The following is a 13,580-nucleotide window of genomic DNA, read 5'->3' on the forward strand; positions in this document are numbered from 1 at the left end:
GAATAGGGAGGACTCTGAATAGATAAAGCAATTTGGGTAGAATAGTCATTTTGATTGCATTAATCTTCCCCATCCAGGATAAAGGAAGTTGCGACCATTGTTTTATTAGATTTGTGATCTGTCTTAATACAGGAGGATAATTGGTTGAGAATAAGTCAGAATGAGAGGCTGTTAAATGAATTCCAAGATATGGGATTGATTTTTCTGCCCATGTGAATGGGAGTGCAGCCCTAGCCGGGATCAATTCCATGTTTGTGAGTGAAATATTAAGCACTAAGCATTTCTTAGGATTAATCATAAGGCCGGATAGGGCTGCAAATCCATCAAGAGCTGGTATTAAGTTAGGACCAGAGACCTGTGGTGATGATAGATAAGGTAATATATCGTCTGCAAATATACATAATTTGTGTGTAATACCTCCTACTTCAATGCCAGTTATAGTTTGGTTTGTTCTGATGTATTGGGCCATGGGTTCGAGTATAAGGGCAAATAATAAGGGAGATAATGGGCAACCCTGTCGGGTACCTCTTTCGATATTAAAGGCTTCAGATTTGTATCCAGCATATTTTATATAGGCTTTGGGTTTATTATATAATGCTTTGATCCATGTTAAAAAGTGGGGTCCAAAACCCCATTTTGGTAATGAATATTGCATATATTGCCAGGATACTGTGTCAAATGCCCTCTTAATATCGAGAGATAGAAAACATAAAGGGATTTTCCATTTTTTAGCAATATGTGCCAATAACACTGCCCTGCGTATATTATCGCCTGCCTGTCTATTTGGCATGAAGCCTACTTGATCTCTATGTATTAATTTTCCTATAATGCTATTGAGGCGTTTTGCTATTATTTTTGCTAATAATTTAATATTGAGGTTTAACAGAGAGATAGGCCAATTCACACAGGAAGTATCATCAGAAAGGGGTTTTGGGATCATACAAACAATTGCCATTAGTGTTTCTTGCCGAAAAGAATGTCCATCTAGAAGTTTGTTAAAAGTTTCAGTGAGAATGGGAGAGAGTATTTCTGAGAATGTTTTATAGTATAAAGCCGAGTAGCCGTCTGGGCCTGGTCTTTTGTTAAGTTTTAGGTCTTTTATGGCATTAGCAACTTCATCTATAGTTATAGGCTCATCCAAACTGCTTTTTTGATTCTGAGATAACTCAGGTAAGGTTATTTTTGAGAAGAAGGATTCAGAATCTGTAGGATTAAATTCATTGTTTGTCTTGTATAAAGTTGCGAGATGTGAGTGAAATTTATGGACTATTTTAACTGGATTACAAGTGTAAACATTTTTTGATAATTTCAAACGTATTGGTTTGAAAGATTTGTTAGTTGAATTTAATGCCCGAGCCAAATATGTACCTGGTTTGTTTGTATTCATGTAGAAATTGTGTTTGGAGCGTTTGAGGGATTTAACAACTGACTCAGTGAGAAATAGATCGTATTCCAATCTAGATTTTTCCAGATGAGATTTTGTACTCTGAGATGGATTATCTTGAAATGATATGTAGGCTGCATTAAAATTGAGTTCTAGTTTTTTTGCTAGATTTTTGCGTTCCCGTTTAAATAGTGCCATTTGTCTTTGTATTGTACCACGCAAGACAGGCTTATGAGCTTCCCACAGTGTTATTGGGGAGATGTCTGTTGTATTATTAATTGATATGTATTCCTTTAAAGCTTGTTCAATGGCTATCTGATGTAGTGGGTGTTTGAGCATTATGTCCGGTAAGTACCACGTTGGGTCATGCGCTTTTGGTATGGCTGAGGCTATAGTAGTGTATACTGCATTATGGTCAGACCACGGAATCAGAATTATATCTGATGCAATAATTTCTGGTATCATTCCTATTGTTAGAAAAATATGATCTATTCTGGTGAAGGTTTGATGAGGGTGCGAGAAATAAGTGAATTTCTTTTTCATTGGGTTACTTTCTCTCCATGAATCTACCAGATTGTATTTGGAAAGAAGTTGAGAAAAAGGTAATCTAGAGGTTATTTTGGATGGTGTAAAAGGTGATTTATCTAGAAATGGGAGGAGGACCTGGTTCGAATCCCCACACATTATCACTGTTCCTATTTTGTGTGTATTAATCACTTGTAATATATGTGAGAGGAATGGTGTAGGTTGTTTGTTAGGAGCGTAGTAGGAAATCACCGTGATTGCTGTATCCATTATATAACCCATGAGTATCAGGTATCTACCTTCTGGGTCTTTAATTTCTGATGATAAAGTGAATGGTGTGGATCGGTGAAATGCAATTAGAGTTCCCCTTTGCTTGGTACAGGCAGAAGCCGTGTAAATTTGTTGATAAAAAGGAGAAATATATTTTGGAGTAGAATCTTTGGTGAAGTGTGTTTCTTGGAGGCATACTATGTGAGCCTTCTTGTTATGGAAAGTACGGAAGGCTTTGGTCCTTTTTTGAGGGACATTTATTCCCTGAACATTCAGGGAAAGTATATTCAGTGGTGCCATGGCAATAGATCAAATAGTTTTGACTTACTTTTTGGTATGCAGAGCTGACTGCGCAGATCAACCTGTGTGGACTGAAGAGATGAATAGATAGAAAAGAAACCAGTGAATTCTGGAGTAAAGAGTAAACAAAAAACATATGAGATTAGATGATACATTGTATAAATTATTTTTTGCAAGTAATCACAATTTACCCGTGAAAGAGAATAAATATCTCTCTCAGGGGAATAAGTGCCTTTGTCACACTCCCACATAATATGGTTGGGAGAATGAGGAGGGCTAATGGGGGTACACGGATCTTCCACTTACAGGAGAGAAGTGCTATGTCAAAAGACATCAAAATGATGTTTCATTAGTTGGAGTGCAGAATATAGTTTTTGTTGAAATTATTTATTCCAGGGTGGTTGTATATGGTTAGTCTTGCCCTAGGCTAAATAATTCAGTTAGAAAGGTACTGTTAATAACTTTGGTATTGATGAAGATAGTTTGAATTATTTTGGGATTGTAACCCTTTTAGAGTAAACAATTACATATTTTATTCATATGTAACTGTTTAGATATGTTAACTCATAAAATTGAGGTTGTATTGCTTCAGATTAGAATAAACAAAAACATAATTCTAGGAACTAGTTAGGTAATAATAGATTTGTTTTAAGAAAAGAAAGAAAAAAAAAAAAAAAAGCTTCCATTACTTCTGGATTATTGAACATATTTGTCCTAAAAAGTAATAAATCTATTGTTATTACCTGATAATATATAACTGAACAAGAATTTCCTTATTTCACTTATATATTCTAAGGCTATATGAATCAGAAGTAATAAGAAATATAACTGGAATGTAACATGATCCCACACAGTGTGTGACTATCAGAATGCAGTTACATTCAGTTATAAATATAGGTTTTTTATAGAGAACCATCTCTTAGTATAATAAATGAAGAGATATCAGGAATTAGGATGTCAGTCCTTTGAATCTTCTTGGTCCATGGATGATGTGGCATAACGGCCTCTTTTGTGAGAATGATGATTCCCATTTTGTTCTGAAATTTTCTGGGCGCTGCCTGAAGGTGAAGATGATGCCATTCTTCTGCGTGTGGGAGTGTTGCTGCTTGTGGGTTCTGTCAGATTTAATTTTAAAAGGGTTTGTTGTAGTTCATCTGCTGATCTGCTTCTGTAAATTGTACCTTGGTAGTTAAATCTGACTGAAAAGGGGAAGCCCCATTGATACATAATGATGTGGCTTTGCAGTTCCATTAGTTGGGGTTTCATGGATCGTCTTTTAGTAATAGTAAGTTGGGATAGGTCAGCAAAAATTTGATAATTGTGTCCTTTTTTTCTCTTGCAGCAATTAGTATTTGTTCTTTCGTTCTGTAATAATGAAATTTTGTGATTATATCACGTGGGGGTCCATCTTTCTTTTTGGCTGTGAGGGCTCTGTGTACTCTGTCCAGTTCTAAACGTTCAATAGGGATATCTGGCTTTAGTTCTTGTAATAGAGCAGTAATAGTAGATTGCAGGTCTGTCACAGTTTCAGGTATTCCCCTTATGCGCAAGTTTGAACGTCTGGCTCTATTTTCGTAATCTTCAAGCTTAGTTTGAAGTATTAAATTCTCTTTTTTTAATTGTTCCAATTCTGTTATATTTTCTTGGGTTGTAATTTCAATTTCATCCATTTTTATTTCTAAGGCTGCGGTGCAGTTTCCCAGCTCTCTTATTTCTTTGGTTAGGCTGTTTGTTATTTGGTCTGAGGTTTGTTTTAAAGCCTTATGAAGCATCTTTTCAAATTGTAATAATATTACTGGGGATACTGAGGAGGCTTGTGGAGAAGTTTGTGAGAGGATTTGTTCTGTATCTGACTCAAATGGAGAGTCTTGCTGTGACATTTTCTGTCTGTGAGAGCGCCCTGATGCTGTATCTTGTGAGGTGACTGGAGCTGCTTCAGCTGCAGTGAGTGCCTGTGAGCTCTTTGTGAGGTGATTTTTATTTCTGCCACGGTTTCCTCCCAGTACCATATTTCCTGCCCAAACTTTCACAGTTTGTTCCCTGGGGCAAAAAGGTTCAAATGGATACCTTTTGAGCCTGCAGGCTCCGCTTTGTCCTTCTCTTCTCTCCTCAGCGGTGTGGAGCTCTAACAATGCATGTCTGCTCCGCTAGGCTCCGCCTCCTGCCCCCCCCCCCCCCAATTGTACCCCACTTCCAAGCAATGTTTCATCTTTATAGTTCTGACATTAAATATCTGTGTGCTAATTATACCATTTTTGTTTTACATAGGGGAGAAAAGACTCGGAGGACACCCCTCATCCGAGGAGACCAGAGCCCCCCCCCCCTCTGGAAGAAGGGGAAATCCCCCCAACACAAGATGAGCAGGAGGATGAAGACGTGGTGGAAGTAGTCACCACAACAGATGAGTGTCTGCGACCACAGGCTCAGATAAGAGATGGATGGCGGCATATTTTTTAGACCTAATTTATTTTGGGTTTCCTCTCTTTTTAGGTGATCGTGAGGTTGTGGATCCAGATCCTTTCACATCCGAAAGTGCCCAGATCGTGATCGGGGAGATCATGGGGTGTAATTTACAATTGGAAAACATCAAGCAAAACATCAATGATGTTATTCCAAAATATAAAAACATCATTGATGTTTTGGGGCGAGTTTAAAACCCCTCCAAATCACTTTCTTCTTTTGTGTGCTACAATGTGCTAAATGTTTTTGTGATTTTTCCCAAAGCCAAATTTGGAGGATGCACACAGTGTGCCAACATGTGCTATCTGCCATCACGGGAGATCAATGGACGCGTTTTGGGGGTGCAACACCTTCCTCAATAATAAAGTAGCGGTGAGGAAGGGCTTTCTCCCCCAAAACACATCCCTTGATCCCCCGTGATGGCAGCTAGCACATGTTGACATTGTGAAATTTGTGTGCATCTTCCAAATTTGGCTTTTCCAGGGGTGATTTCCCCCCATCTGAACGCAATATCAAACACAGTTCCTAAATACTCATGTCTGATATTGCCTTCCAGTTCTACCAAATGTGAACTTTGTAAGATCAAGATTTGTGTCTTTCTTGTGGGTTTTACACAGGCCTGTTTTCTATAAAATGCACATTTTGATTTAGGATAATGACACCACAAAAATTGTTATACAACAAACATGTTGGTTTGTCAGAAAAACCTTTGGTAAATGCACATGTGATTGTGCAGGTATTAAAAAGATTGTTCATCAAGAATGTGTGGATTATTGTCTCAACGCTACAACACTTTTGGGGTGATGTAATAATTGTTGTTTTATGAGAAAATGGGGGTTATTTCCTAAGGGCAAATCCACTTTGCACTACAAGTGCAGTTTCAGTGCAGTTGCAAGTGCACCTGTAGTGAAAAGTGTCTTTGCATTTAGTAAATAACAGCCAACAGTGCTTTGTATAAGGTTACACAATCACGACATTTTCTGCACTCCACACATTTCTGTCAGGGTCAGCTCAAACAAACACAAGCAGTAAATGTCCACAAAGAAGAGCCTGGGGGGAGATGCCTGTCGAGAACTTGAGGTCCTGCAGGCTTCTCCCTGTGGCCAAATACCGCAAGGTAGCGACCAACCTCTGCTCCGGAGTGATGGCTTGCCTCATGCAGGTATCCTGCCTGCTAATATAAGGGGTCAGCAAAGCCAACAAACGGTGAAACACGGGGTCCGTCATCCTGAGAAAGTTCCTGAAATCATCAGGATTATTCTCACGGATCTCACGGAGCAAAGGCATATGAGAGAACTGGTCACGCTGGAGCAACCAATTCTTGGTCCATGAACTCCTCCCCACCCTGTTCATGGACTGGACTTGTGTCAAGGTCAGGACCCCAACACCAAGCCCCCGCACAGCACGAACTCTACGAGGAGTACGCATACGAAACATGGCTAGAAAATGGTCGGCTGCTCAGAACGAAGTAACAGAACGCACTGAAGAACAGCAAGGCCTGTGAAGAGCGACCTGAAAAACAGCAACGAGCGGGCAAGATCGCACAGAAAACTCCGATACGAACTGACTGCACGCACTGAAGAGCAGATACAAACCCACAAGCACAAACTGAACGGCAGAAAACGATCTGAAAGCCACGAGTCTGAAAAAGCGCGAATCGTCTCTCACCAAACTTTTACTAACACGAGATTAGCAAAAGGTGGCCAAAGGGTGCCGCGCTTGGTTCTGAACCGGCCTTTTCTAGTCTCGTCGTACGTGGTGTACGTCACCGCGTTCTTGGCGATCGGAAATTCCGACAACTTTGTGCGACCGTGTGTACGCAAAACAAGTTTGAGCCAACATCCGTCGGAAAAAATCCTAGGATTTTGTTGTCGGAATGTCCGAACAAAGTCCGACCGTGTGTACGGGGCACTAGTCTGTATTTTTTATGATGTGGGTCTTTCAGGTGCTGTTGCCAATGGACTGCATGGCAGGTCATTATATGTCTTGTCAAGTGCGTGGTGCTCAAGTTGCTGGTGTTCTGGCCACACTTGATCAGCTTTAGACAGAGATTGCAAACAGCAACACTGCTGTCTGCTGTACATGTGTTGAAAAAAGCCCACACCAATAAACTTTTGGAAGTCAGCAGGGAGTCAGCAGTGCCCTGCACCTGTGGAGCTCTGTGGTGTGATGCAATAGGATGGCTGCCCTTAAACTGGCCCCTAGTCAGTGTCCTCATCATCCCCTCACTTCTTGTCACTGGAGAAAACTTGGCAGTATGCTGCAGCTAGGGGAACATGACTGCTAGGAGGACAGACACCTCCACCAGCAGACTTTACTTTCTGGCCATGATTCCTGTATCACCAACATGATTGTGATTGCTTGCTTGCTCTGAGAGACTTGCACTCAACTATACTCAGGAACCCTGTAGGAATTCAACTAACCACTGACTAGTGCTGCCTAATAACATTATAATAGCCTTGTGAGCTTTATTTTTTCTATGTAATGATTACATGGCATGCACTTACTATGTATTTTGAGATGACATTCTAACTTTGTGCCCTGGTTACCAACCTTCTCACTCCTTTGTGTGCTGAACTGCCTACATAGGGAAATTAAACCTCTTTGCCTTTTTATATACATACACTTACTCTTTGTGAAAAATATTGATAAGCTCCCAAAGAAGTGATATCGTGAAACATGTCAAACTTGTACCTCTAAAAATGGTATTCTGCTCCCACTCTGTTCAGGAAACTCCCAGTGGTCATTAAACCTATTGACCTGGGCCCAGCGGTTAGAGTTGGAGGTGCGGATTACCGCCTATATACAGTATCTCACAAAAGAGAGTAAATCCCTCACATTTTTGTAAATATTTTATTATATCTTTTCATGTGATAACACAGAAGAAATCACACTTTGCTACAATGTAAATCAGTGAGTGTACAACCAGCTTGTATAACACTGTAATTTGCTGTCCCCTCAAAATAACTCAACACACACAGCCATTAATATCTAAACTGCTTGCCACAAAAGTGAGTACACCCCTAAGTGAAAATGTCCAAATTGGGCCCATTTAGCCATTTTCCCTCCCCGGTGTCATGTGACTCGTTAGAGTTACAAGGTCTCAGGTGTGAATGGGGAGCAGGTATGTTAAAATTGGTGTTTTCGCTCTCACTCTCTCATACTGGTCACTGGAAGTTCAACATGGCACCTCATGGCAAAGAACTCTCTGAGGATCTTAAAAACAAAAATTGTTACTCTACATAAAGATGGACTAGGCTATAAGAATATTGCCAAGGCCCTGAAACTGAGCTGCAGCACGGTGGCCAAGAACATACAGTGGTTTAATAGGACAGGTTCCACTCAGAACAGGCTTTGCCATGGTTGACCAAAGAAGTTGAGTGCACTGCTCAGCTTCATATCCAGAGGTTGTCTTTGGGAAATAGACATATGAGTGCTGCCAGCATCGCTGCAGAGGTTGAAGGGGTGGGGGGGTCAGCCTGTCAGTGCTAAGATCATACGCCACACACTGCACCAAATTGGTCTGCAAGGCTGTCGTCCCAGAAGGAAGCTTCTTCTAAAGATGATGCTCAAGAAAGCCCGCAAACAGTTTGCTGAAGACAAGCAGACTAAGGACATGGATTACTGGAACCATGTCCTGTTGTCTGATGAGACCAAAATAAACTTATTTGGTTCAGATGGTGTCAAGCGTGTGTGGTGGCAACCAGGTGAGGAGTACAAAGACAAGTGAGTCTTGCCTACAGTTAAGCATGGTGGTGGGAGTGTCATGGTCTGGGGCTGCATGAGTGCTGCCAGCACTGAGGAGCTACAGTTCATTGAGGGAACCATGAATGCCAACATGTATTGTGACTTACTGAAGCAGAGCATGATCCCCCCTTCAGAGACTGGGCTACAGGGCAGTATTCCAACATAATAACGACCCCAAACACACCTCCAAGATGAACACTGCATTGCTAAAGAAGCTGAGGGTAAAGGTGATGGACTGGCCAAGCATGTCTCCAGACCTAAACCCTATTGAGCATCTGTGGAGCATCCTCAAACAGAAGGTGGAGGAGCGCAAGGTCTCTAACATCCACCAGCTCCGTGATGTCATCATGGAGGAGTGGAAGAAGACTCCAGTGGGAACCTGTGAGGCTCTGGAGAACTCCATGCCCAAGATGGTTAAGGCAGTGCTGGAAAAACATGGTGGCCATACAAAATATTGACACATTGGGCCCAATTTGGACATTTTCACTTAGGGGTGTACTCACTTTTGTTGCCAATGGTTTAGACATTAATAGCTGTGTGTTGAGTTATTTTGAGGGGACTGCAATTTTACAATGTTATACAAGCTGTACACTCACTACTTTATATTGTAGCAAAGTGCCATTTCTTCAGTGTTGTCACATGAAAAGATATAATAAAATATTTACAAAAATGTGAGGGGTGTACTCACTTTTGTGAGATACTGTAAGTCTGTACCTTATATGTTTTTAAGTAATTTTTGTATATCTGTTATTATTAAAAATAGATTTTAATACATTGGTGCCTGTAATGTCCCTGATTTCTCCTAAACAAAATTAATCTAGTTAATAGAATGTGGCAATTTTTACTATTATCTATACACCCACAGTTCCATCCTGTGGTGGTGTATTGGTGCTAGTTTATGAACATGACTGCTAGTTTCTTGTCGGTCATTGGCACTCGCTTCCCAGAGAACCAACATCGGAACATTCATATTTCAGCGCATCCTTCAGCAGAATGTAACTGACACTATGAGTGAATAATTTAGGTGACTCCTAGATGTATGATGGTGGGGCTATGGAAGGAGTAGCTGTGGACATGGAGCCTGTGGAATAGGCCACTTTGGCAGCTGCGGTTGAAGGCAAACTAGTATGAGCCCGGGTGACAGAGGAGGAAGAGGATGGCTTTGTTATCCCAACTTAGTAAGTCCAACCCCTGAAAAGCAACCCCACACCATAATCCCTCCTCCACCAAATGATTTGGACCAGCGCACAAAGCAAGATCCATAAAGACATGGATGAGCAAGTTTGGGGTGGAGGAACTTGACTTGCCTGCACAGAGTCCTGACCTCAACCCAGTAGAACACCTTTGGGATGAGTTAGAGTGAAGACTGCAAGCCAGGCCTTCTTGTCCACATCAGTGCCTGAACTCACACATTCACTTCTGGAAGAATGGTCAAACATTCCCATAGACACACTCCTAAACCTTTTAGCCCACCTTTCCAGAAGAGTTTAAACTGTTATAGCTGCAAAGGGTGGGCCAACTCAATATTGAACCCTACAAACTAAAACTGGGATGCCATTAACGTTCATGTGTGTATAAAGTTAGGCGTCCCAATACTTTTGGTAGTATAGTTTATTTCTCCATTGGATGATTTACCTTCAACTCTAGTGTTGGTAATGACTCTAAAATGTTGTGCTTTCACTCACTTTCTGTTTCAGTGAAAATGGTAAATCTGCTCAGTGGGGTCATCAACAGCAAAAAATAAATAAAGAGGTTCTAACTGTTCCTTATTCTATACAAAACAAAAAAAAATGCCTTTACAAACATTTAACTCCCCAGCATTTGCAAAAATGGCAATACCAGTTTTGAGTGGACTTTATAAGCATTGCAATTTATGCATAGTAATATCATATTTAAGACAAATTTTGTTTGGTAATTGCACAGTACTCTCACAAGCACTAATTCAAATATGCAAAAAAAAAAAAAGGTTTTAGTAGCAAAATACAGCATGTAATGTCCAATCTTAGCATATAAACAAGGTCATTTGTATACCATGGAGTTAATTAGTGAAAATGTCTGAGAATGATTGAGCCTGTATATATCAACATGTGTGATAAATTTGTTGTGAGCACTGGCTACTGGGAACCCGTCATGATGATAACTGTATTGTGATATGCTCTGAAACATGACAAAAGAATTATTTGAAGGAGGATCTGTACTGTCACTATGTATTACTGCGTTCTTTGACAGTGCTATAAGATGAAGTATGAACATCTGCATAATATTGATTAAAGCGCAGTGCTATGTTAAGTTAATAAACAGAAATAAGTGTTACATGATTAGGTCTTCACAAATCAATAGGGGAAGTCTGCATTTTAAAAGCAGCTTTACAATAAATTGCTCTCCTTTCTCAGAGGAAGGCTTGTCCTTGAGTGTACGGTCTGCAAAGTTATTGAGTTGTCCATGGAGGAAGTTGAATAGTAATTCTTGAGTTCCAGTTCTCTGAGTTATTTTAATCTGTCTGCAAAAGGTAATTTCTATTGCAATAAAAAAAAAATTAAATGATTATTATATTTTTTTCCTCTGAGCCTGTCCTCATTTGGATATTAGATCATAATTCTTAGTCCATTATTTAGAGCCTAGCTAACTGATTGATTCCTGAATTTTCTGTACAATCTGAAATTTATATTACTTATGTATTGAATCAGCACTATTGTCTTTACTACTCAATAACAGGATACCATTTACAGTGAATATAAACTACCATGTAATTATAGTATTACAATTCCATGTGGATCCAGAAAAGGGTAAGTAAAAAAAACACCCACAGAACATGTAAGTGATTCCTCTGGTGAGGAGTCATTACTGTAATCAGACAAAGTGGGGTTAATTTACTAAAAATGGAGCATGCATAATTTTGTGCAGCTCTGCAAAGAAACAAATCAGCTTCCAGGTTTATTGTCCAATCTTAATTGAACAAGCTGACGTTAGAAGCTGATTGGCTACCGTGCACATCTGCACCAGATATTGCACTTTCTAGTTTTAGTAAATCAACCCCTGTGAGCTGCAAAGCAAGATTTATTTGCTGTGTTGTCTCTCCAACTCTAATGAGGAGGCTAGTAGTCAGAGGCAGCAGTGCCTTAAAAAGGTGGGCTTTATTGGAAAGTCACTGGAAATGAGTCTTAGCTTATCATCATAATTTAATGATTAAACCCATTATGCAGTTTGATGAATACAGCTTCAAACTTCGGAGTAAAGCACATGATTATCCACAGGCTGGTTACCAATGTGTCTTACTCCCACAACAGCACAAAAAGGATCTCCAGCGCACTTTCAAGCCAGTCAGCAATAAAAACAAATTTGTTTCATTACTCTGGTTCAAAACAGCGATTTTAGTTGCATACATTTGCAAATACTCATGGAAGCCACACCATTGTGTCAAGGCACCTCCAATAGAGCTAGTCTCTTACTCTAAACTATCAGAGAACAGGTTCATCTGGAGGCAGCCCCCTCATCCTTAATGGAAAAGCAACACACCAGAAGGCCATACAACACCTTTCCAAGGCAACTGCAGACCTTCAATGTGTATCTGCTCTTAATCCAAAAAAGCAACAGGGCAGGCAGCTGTTCTGATAAGGTTGAAGCTAGCAAAAAGGGAAAGGTGCACATGAGCTTATTATATGGAAAACATTACATGGGCATTATATGCAAAAATTACAAAGGGGGGCCCCACCAATTTTTCAAATGTCGGAAGTTTTAGTTACTTACATTTTGTATGTGTAGCTACTCCCACAGCAATTCCAACTTCAGGGTCCTTGTGTCCCAGGTATGGAGAAATTGTTTCACTTCACAGTAGGCATATATCACCAATTGTTTGGTGATGGTAAGGGTAAAGACACAGTAGAGGAGGAGAGTAAAGAAGACTTCTATACCATTTTTCTTTTTCTCTTAGATACCAAAACCAAAAGCACTGTTTATAATGATATTGCCTCCTTCTGCCTTCTCTAGACATGTCTGGTGCACACCATCATCATTACTGCCTTTTTTACTATTGAAAACCACCAGTCCCTGCTATTACATTCACTTACAAAAGTGGCATCCATTTCAAACATATACCAAAAGTAAACTGGATTTAGGTCACAACATTAAAAAAAAACTCTGCCATGGATAGGAATACTCCAGTAGGATCAATACACTTTTCATGCGATCCTTTTGGATCCTTTCTTGCTCACAGAGTGCAGATCCTGTGATCAACTGGAAAAGTTGGCCAAAAGAGCTTTGGATATCCTTCTCCTTTAGTGTTTTGTGTATAGGTGGAAGAAATTGAGAGGGCCAGGGCTTTAATGTGCAAGTTCTTGTTTACTCTTCCTTCAGTCATTGATGGATCACAATCCTAAAGCATATTGGGTTTCCCCAACTCACTAAGTAGTGAAGGAAAAGATATGCATGTTTACCCAGAAGCATATGTTTTCAAAAATAAATCAGCAGTTGAACTCCATATTTTCTGAAAGATGCCTTTAAATCTTCTTAAAGGTATATTTGTGTGAAAAGGATAACATTACTGACAAAATGTAGTTTAAACTTTGTTCTTCTCTTGGTCTGCACTCCAATAAACTATTGCAAATCACCTTAGCAGAACTTCAGAACGTTTTTCTTTCTTCTGATGCATATCTTCTAGAAGAGGAAATGTGTATTGCAGCATCCTAAGTGTCCCCTGCTCTCTATCAATGTTAATTAATTTTGTTAATTGTGTTCATTTTTCATTTTTTGGCAACAAATTCCTCCACTATTGTTGACCCAGAAGAAAGCAAAACAAACCAGTTTTGTTGCTCACAGTGGGAAACACAAATCTTCCAGACTCATTTTATGGCACTCGGGTTAATTTTACCAACTGATCAATTACCACACTCAAAAA

The sequence above is a fragment of the Aquarana catesbeiana genome, linkage group LG10 (assembly GCF_042186555.1).
Source record: "Aquarana catesbeiana isolate 2022-GZ linkage group LG10, ASM4218655v1, whole genome shotgun sequence".
Lineage (NCBI taxonomy): Eukaryota > Metazoa > Chordata > Amphibia > Anura > Ranidae > Aquarana > Aquarana catesbeiana.